Genomic DNA, 8,620 nt, shown 5'->3' with positions numbered 1-8,620 from the left:
GCCACATTACTTTACATTAAAGACATCTGGGAAATGATGTCCAGACAACTCAACCCTCTCAGCATCATGGTAGCCCACAAACCTACCAACACACTTAAACAGTGGCTAATGAACCCGATACAAACAAGCAGAAAACGAATGTTATTTACAAAATACTATACAAGGAAATATATACATGAACTCTGCCACACAGTTCTCAGTGGCAAGAAACGCTGGGATGAAAAAAGGAAGATTTTTTCAGCCAAAACGAATCGACACTGACTGGACAGCCATTTAAAATCAACGCTGTCTGCCCAGGATGGAAGACCCGAAGGGATGTACCGTTTTCTTATTTCCTGAAGATTTACAAAGCTGAGACTGGGTTTTGGTGTTTGTTCGCTTTCCACTCCCAAGAGCCGCAGTGGTTGTGCCGGTGTGTTGGGGAAAGTGAAATGTGCCCGTGAGCAGCGTGAGGGGCTATTTCAGCTTTCCCTCATCTGACAGCGCTATGACTTGACTCTGATGTTCTCAGGGACACTTACTGACGCGAGACAGTGAAAAGAGTCTCGTTCCTGCAGATCAGGAATTCAAACCGTATGCCGGCTTCAGGACAATGAGAAAGATTAATTGGGGTGTGTGAAGAAGCTGTGAGATGCATTTCAAACAGGGAGCTGGAGTCAGATGCGTCATCCATTGCGCCCCCGGCCCTGTGCGTATCTCACGCCACCATGCTGCAGAATTCTGACGTTAACACGGACATGCGCAGCAATGGGAACATTCACAAGGTGAACAGCCAAAGATAATCACCGTCACTGCTTCCCTTCCATAGTCCCAACTTTGTGAAACAGTATCTTTCACTGGCAAATAAAACACCTTTGTCCTCAGGTACCTGCTTCATTTAGATCACGACTTCATGCCCCTCACTGTTCTAGACTCAATTCCAAACTCTTGGCTCAAAGCCTCAAGAGCAGCTCTGTGGGTATCTGCTTGTTCCACCCTGACAGGCAGTGGGCTACAGATTCCCGAGCAGTCCCAATGTGATTGAAATATTTCAACTCCTCCACTGATTTACATCTTAAAAAAAAACCATGGAGCAATCTCCCTTTTCTTTTTGACGACGTTTCTCAACTGTAGTCGGCAGGGTTCACACCTGCGTGGGGAAACCGCAATGGATTTCATGTCCATCGCATTCACCACTCGGCCCATCAATACTGAACCACACTGACAGCTTCATTTCCCAGGTCTCTCTGTCTGTGGAGCTGTGAAAGAGTAAATCATTGCTGAGTTTGTTTGAATCCAATCACTTCACAGGTTTCGAAAGGGTTAAATATCTGCAAATGGACGTTCAGTTAAAAACAAGAAGAGAAATTGCAGGAGCAACTCAGGAGGTCAGGCAGCATCCGTGGAAAGAGAATCAGAGACAACATTTCAGAATTCGTTTTTTTCCTCATCCAGGTACAGCCAAACCTGCTGCGTTTCTCCAGCAATTTCGCTTTCTGTCTCGCATTCTCAGCATCCGCAGTCCTTCACGTTAGAAATTCAATCAATTCAGAAACCTCTTTGTGCTTCCTCAGTGGAAAAGATTTCCATTTGGGAAACATTTTCCTGAAACCATTAAAAACGTGCACTTTCGCAGTCAAGAAAGCGGTAGGAGCGAGAACAGGAAACACTCCGTCCCTGGGTGGCTTCGAACCACCAACCTTTCGGTTAACAGCCGAACGCGCTGACCAATTGCGCCACAGAGACAGGCTGCAGTGCCAGCCCCACAGTGTCTTTGAGGAACCTACTATTCAATTCATAATTCAACCCAACCCGTCGAAAATTGCCATTGTCTTCTATCAGTTTTACTTTTCCATAATAAAAACTTGGACATCCATTATGGAGACATGGGGACAGCCTGACCCCACCATCTGCAGGCACATCCATGTCACTAGGAACGAGCTCTCCTACACCGGGGCCATCGTCCTCCGAGCCTTTCAGTGTTTTGCCTCTTCCCGAATTTTCTCATTGGCCCCGAGACGAGAAGGGGTTTGAATTCCTGATGTGCAGAGAATTCTTTCAATGTCTCGGGTCAGTTCATGTCCCGAGAATATCAGAGTCAATCAGCCTCTTAAACAAGGGGACGGTGTCTGGACTGTCTCTGCTCAGTCCGTCAGTACATCCTTCATTCTCCTCTAATTACACTTCCCAAAGTGTTTCTAAAGATTCACAAAGCTGGACTCGGATTTGAGTTTTACTTCCTGAATATTTTGCCAAAACCTCTTCCCCATTGTAACATTTGCATCATGTCCAGGGATGAGCAAGTTCCATTTTGTGGAGACATTCCCAAGTTTGGGAATGTTCTCTTTGGAGGAAAGAAGTTTAACTGGAGATTTCCAGGGGCCGTTGGCAATGATGGGAGAAGACGTGGTGTGAAGTTTTCCTCCTCTCTCGACAAGCTCTTGCAAGGATGCCTGCCTTGAAGAAGTTTTCCTCCTCTCTCGACAAGAATCTCAGGGAGTCCCTCTCCCACTGCAACTCCCAGGTCATTTCTTCTGCACTGAAGCTATTCTACCATGTCGTGAAACAAACTCGCTACCACAGCCACATTTGCTTTAACACTGTCTCCTTGACTTGTCCGGACTTGTCCGATCTGCCTATCTCCTTTTCCACCTATCCACTCCACCCTCTCCTCCTTGACCTATCACCTTCCTCTCCTCCCCCACTCACCCATTGTACTCTATGCTACTCTCTCCCCACCCCCACCCTCCTCTAGCTTATCTCTCCATGCTTCAGGCTCACTGCCTTTATTCCTGATGAAGGGATTTTGCCCGAAACGTCGACTTCGCTGCTCGTTGGATGCTGCCTGAACTGCTGTGCTCTTCCAGCACCACTAATCCAGTAATGATCAGAAGAACCTATTTCCACTGACTAGGGTCAGTTACCAGAGGACAGGGATTGAAGTTCTTTATTGGAAAGCAGCATTTGTGTCGAACAAACACAGCGAATACTGTAGAAAGCCAACGGGTCGAGCAGCATCTGTGGAAAGGGAAACAGAGCCGGCGTTTTGAGTGTGCTACGGTTTTTGTTCAGAACTCAGTCTTTTGCCTCTTCCCGAAGTTGGTCCAGGTCTGTGTCTCAATTGACAAACACATGGCAAGTGCAGTGCCGTAATGTGAAATTATAGCCTTTGCTGTTTTAAAAAAAGCAGTGCATTGTTTAAATGGTGATATATTGGAATGTGAAGAAAGTGAGGACGAGAGGTGAAAGTCGAAAAATGTGGCCCTGGAAAAGCACAACAGGTCAGGTAGCATCTGAGGAGCAGGACAGGGAACAAGCCCTTCATCAGGAATGATGTATGGATGTACTAAGGGGTCTCAGAGTCCCTCCACACCAGTCAATGCCAGTTGTCGGGCAGATGCAGCAGGCAATGAGCAAGGCAAGTGGTATATTACGAAGAGGAATTGAGTTCAGAAGTTGGGTCATTGAACATATTCAAGGCGAAGTTCATCTGAGTTTTGAACAACAAAGTAGTGGATGCTTATGGGGCGAGGTAAGAAAATGGTTTTAAGACCAGCACAGATCAGTCACAGAGCCTGACAGCACTGAACAGACCCTTCATCCAACGAGTCCATGCTGAGTATGTTCTCAAACTAAACTCGTTGCAACGACCAGTGTTTGGCCCATAAACCTTCGAACCTTTCGTGTTCATGTACTTATCCAAATGTCGTTTAAACATTGTAACTGTACGTGTATACAATCATGAGGGGCATGGATAGGATAAATAGACAAAGTCTTTTCCCTGGGGTGGGGGAGTCCAGAACGAGAGGGCATGGGTTTCGCGTTAGAGGGGAAAGATACAAAAGAGATCTAAGGGGCAACTTTTTCACGCAGAGGATGGTACGTTTATTGAATGATCTGCCAGAGGAAGTGGTGAAGGCTAGTCCGATTGCAGCATTTAAAAGGCATTTGGGGAGGTGTATGAATAGGAATGGTTTGGAGGGATATGGGGCCGTGTGCTGTCAGGTGGGACAAGATTGGGTTGGGATAGTTGGTCGGCATGGACAAGTTGGACCAAACAGTCTGTTTCTGTGCTGTACATCTCTATCTCAATGTTAAACATACTCAGTGACCTGGCCTCCACAGTTTTCTGTGACAATGAATTCCATAGATTCACCACTCTCTGGCTAAAGAAATTTCTCCTAATCTCCATTCTCCCTTTATGCTAAGGCTATGCCCATGGGTATTAGTCTCTCCTCCCAATGAAAACATCTTCCCAATATCCACTCTGTCCAGACCGTTCAATGTTCTGTACGTTTCAGTCAGATCTCCCTTGAATGTGGGCCTATTAATCAGCATGAACCAAACCCTTCAGGATGAGGACATCCGTGATTAGATTCAACAAAGTGAGAATGGAGGGTGAGAGTGTGAGATGGAGATTTTCAGCTTTTAGGGAATAAGGTAGGAAAGAAAGTTTAATATAAATTATAATTGATCAGATGAGCCGATGGGCCAAGGAGTAGTGGATGGAGTTTAATTTTGACAAATATGAGCTGTTGCATTTTGATGAGGCAACTCAGGGCAGGACCTGTGTGGTTAATGGTCAATTAATGGAATTCTGTGCTCAAGGAAGCAGTAGAGGCAGCTTCATTAAGACACTGTTGGATGGATTTTCTGCGTGGTAAGGGAATTAAGGGAATTGGGATAATGTAATTTGGAGGAGCTGAGACGATTGATCGATCCGCCATGATTTTAATGAATGGCGGAGCAGGGTCGATGGTCCAAATGGCTTGCACCCTCTATTACTTTGAAACTATAACCCTGCGTTTCCCATGGCCAACCCACCTAACCTGCACATCCCTGGACACTGGGCAATTTAGCACGGCCAATCCAAATCAAGGCCAGTTAGCAATGTAGTGATTTGGAAACCAAATACCAGAGAATGATAGAAAGGGACAAGAAGAAGAAATGTACGAGCAATCAAAACTGGATTCCAACCATCACAAAAAATAAAACTAAAAGCTCAGTATGTGTATGTGTACTGCATTGTAACAAAAGCGAATTAATTGACAGCACACATTGAAGAGAATAATTATGATCTGAGACTCCTTACAGAGATGTGGCTTCAGAATGACAAGGATTGGATCCGGAATATCGAAGGGATACGTGGCATTCAAGTCGAGTGAGGAGCTCAGTAACGGTAGAGGGTGGGCACTGCTAATCAAAGCACTGATAGCATGGTAGTCTGGTGTCAGCTCGGATTTCAGGTCCTGATTTGTCTATCCTCTGATCTCCCTCTTCCCCCAGAGTTAAATGTTGTCTGTTCTCAGCTCTGCTCGATTTCTGCTGAAGCTTTGATCGCCTTTTACACATTCTGGAGCAATGAAATATTCTGAGCCTCCTGGAAATGACACATTATCTATACCCCTCCTGATTTTAAAAATCTCTATAAAGTTATCTGTCAACTTGCTCGGCTGCGTTGGAAAAATGTCCCAGCTTCTTCTTAATTCAAACCCTCCATTCCCTGCAATACGCTGGTAAAGTCGGGAATAGGGAATTGCATCAAATCACATAAATGTACTGTCTGAAACAATCTAGCTGTGTTCTGGCCTGAGATATTGAGAGTCCCTGGTGGAAGTAATTATGTAATGCAATAATTTTGGTCACAGAATTGAACAATCATTTTGCAACAAAGAGATCTACTTTGATAAGGAGGTAGTGGTCATTTCTAGGGTAAGTGAACAGTTTGTAGATCAGGGAGATGAAATTCCAGACACTTTGGAAGGGCAAGAAATGAATTTGACAAATAAGACAAACAACTGTGGATGCTGGAGATCTGAAACAAAATCTGAGAACACGGGAAAATCTCAGCAGGACTGGAAGCATCTGTGGAGAGAAAGCAGAGTTAAAGTTTCGAGTCCAACAACTCCTCTTCGGGATTCTGAAATAGTTTGTGAGAACCCCTTAAGTCATCTGCCCAGCTCTAAGACCATAATACACAGGAGCAGGATGAGGCCATTTGGCCCATCGAGTCTGCTCCACCAGTCGATCATGGATGATATATTTATCCATCCCATTCTGCTGCCCTCTCCTCATAACCCTTGACCCCTTATTAATCAAGAACCTATCTCTGTCTTAAATGCCCTCAATGACTTGGCATCCTCAACCCTTCTCCGAGTGGAAACATCATCTCCACGTCCACACTGTCCAGTCATAGAGTAGCACAGCGCTGCCTGACCCACTGTGATCTCCAGCATTTGTTGTTTTCAGGAAGGATTCCAGCATCTACAACAACGCGCTTCTAAATTTTGTACCCAGTTGGTTAGCTCTCCCTGGATCCCGTGAGATTTAACCTTACTCAACAATCCACTGTGTGGTACAATTAACAAAGTTCCCCGCCCCCACCTCTTTCTGCACACATGGGCAGCACGATGGATCAGTGGTTCGCACTGCTGCCTGACAGCGCCAGGGATCCGCTTTCGATTCCAGCCTTGGGGCGACTGTCTGTGTGGAGTTTGCACATTCTCCCTGCCGTGTCTGCTGGGTTTCCTCCGGGTGCTCTGGTTTCCGCCCCAAATCTAAAGGTGTTCAGTTTCGGGAGAAGTGGCCATACTAAATGGGCCCAGTGTGCAGTAAGTGTAATGGAATGGGATAGGGGAATGTGTCCACATGGGTTCCGCTTTGGATGGTCGGTGTGGACTTGGGCTGAATGGCGTGTTTCCACATTGCAGGAATTCTACGTGGCATTCCCCCAACTCCAGAGTCTCAGCACTCTTGGTTTTCCCATGGACAGTGTCGGGGAGGAAAAAATGTTTTACACGGGAGTAAGGTTCAGTGAGTGTGAAGCTAAAAGTAAACGCAGTGCTTGAGCTGTTTTCCCCGGTATACCAAAGGTTGAGGGGTGATCTTACAGACGTTTATAGAATCATGAGAGGCATGGATAGGGTAAATAGACAAGGTCATTTCCCTGGGATGGGAGATGTCCAGAACAGGAGGATAATATGTTTGGGGTGAGGGAGGCAAGTGTAAGGAATGATCTGCCAGAGGAAGTGATGGATGTAGGTCCAATTATAACATTTAAAAGGCATCTGGATGGGTATATGAATAGGAAGAGTTCAGAGGGATAAGGCCAAATGCTGGTAAATGAGACGAGATTAATTTAGGCTATCTGGTCGGCACGGATGAGTTGGACTGAAGGACCTGTCTCTGTGCAGTGTATCTCTGTGACTCTGGCTTGCCCGCAATGTGTTCAGTTTCTGTCTGGTGTCGGTGACAATGCCTTGATATCTCATTTCCTCCATCTCCCCACTTCCACCTCCCCAGACGTTAACCATTTTGTGTCTGGTTGTTTCTCAAGAAGCTGCATTGAAGATTCATCCTGAATTGACAATTTTTGTTTGCTTCCCAAAATTAGACTTACTCACTCCTGCATATCGTGAAAGATACTAACTTTCAGGTGGAGTTATCCAAAATTCAGAGGTGTCTCTCTTGATGTTTGCACTTTTCAGTCTCTGTAAGATCCTGTATCAGTACCGTCGGGAGGATTAGTTTGAGCGGAATGAGAATAGATGGGTGGGGAGGGCGGGGGGCGGGCGATGGTGCTTTCAATTTTGTAGAAAAAGAAAAGAATGTTTTGCAGAAAGTAGAATTGCTTGTTTGGAATTTCTAACCTGGACTGACAGTAATGACTTTGTATTCTCTTTGAACAGATTATTTGATGATCTGAAGACGTACGTTTCAATATCAATAGATGAAGAGTTTTGTCTGAAACATTGACTCTACTGCTTCTCAGATGTTGCCTGATCTGCTGTGCTTTGACTCTGACTCTCGAGCATTTGCAGTCCTCAATTTCACGTCAATGTCTGGCAGCAACTGAATCCATCGGGAGTATAACAATTTTCGACTATTATTCTGTGGGAAGGAACCAAGCTTTTTGGTTCCTCTTTCATTACGTTTTCAGCATCAGTGCGACTGGAAGAGCGACCCTACTGTTGCAGCACTCTGATTGTGGAGCCAGTAAAAGTTATACAGACTGGGAAGAGGAATTCACGGCAGGGAGGTGCTGTACACGCGTTTTTGTGCAGCTGATGCTTCGGTCATGGAGAAACCCAAGGAATCCCGTCCCGTGGAGAAACCATGAAAATGTGGCAACTGTGGGAAAGGCTTCCGTTTCCCATCTGACCTGGAGACTCATGGGCGCCGTCACACCGGGGTGAGACTGTTCTCCTGCTCTGAGTGCGGGAAGACCTTCAGCAATTCCTCTGTACTGTAGAGGCACCAGGGGGTACACACAGGCGAGAGGTCATTCTCCTGCCCCGAATGCGGGAAGGCCTTCAGCTATTCCTCCGTCCTACTGACCCACCGCCGGGTCCACATATTAGAGAAGCCCTTCAGCTGCTCCAAGTACGGGAAGTCCTTCAATGATACCTCTGCCCTGCTGAGGCACCAGCGGGTCCACACCGGGGAGAGCCCATTCTCCTGCCTGAAGTGCGGGAAGGGCTTTACCCAGGCATCCCACCTTCGTGTCCAAACGGGGGAGAGGCCCTTCTCCAGCCAGAGTGGGGGAACGCCTTCAGCAATTCCTCCCACCTGCTGAGGCACAGGTGGGGCCATACCGGGGAGAGTCCGTTCACCTGCCCCGAGTGGAAGCGGAGGTTCTCAT

General features: G+C 46.5%; 1 non-coding gene across 1 annotated transcript; it reads right to left on the bottom strand.

Moving 5' to 3' along the window:
- Positions 1-1,651: 1,651 nt before the first annotated feature.
- On the bottom strand, positions 1,652-1,725 carry trnan-guu (transfer RNA asparagine (anticodon GUU)). The gene has a single exon. It is a non-coding gene; the product is annotated as a tRNA-Asn (tRNA).
- Positions 1,726-8,620: the final 6,895 nt, after the last annotated feature.

The sequence above is a fragment of the Chiloscyllium punctatum genome, chromosome 36, assembly GCF_047496795.1.
Source record: "Chiloscyllium punctatum isolate Juve2018m chromosome 36, sChiPun1.3, whole genome shotgun sequence".
NCBI lineage: Eukaryota > Metazoa > Chordata > Chondrichthyes > Orectolobiformes > Hemiscylliidae > Chiloscyllium > Chiloscyllium punctatum.
The sequence above is the reverse complement of the archived record's forward strand: the minus strand, read 5'-3'. Positions and strand labels throughout refer to the sequence as shown.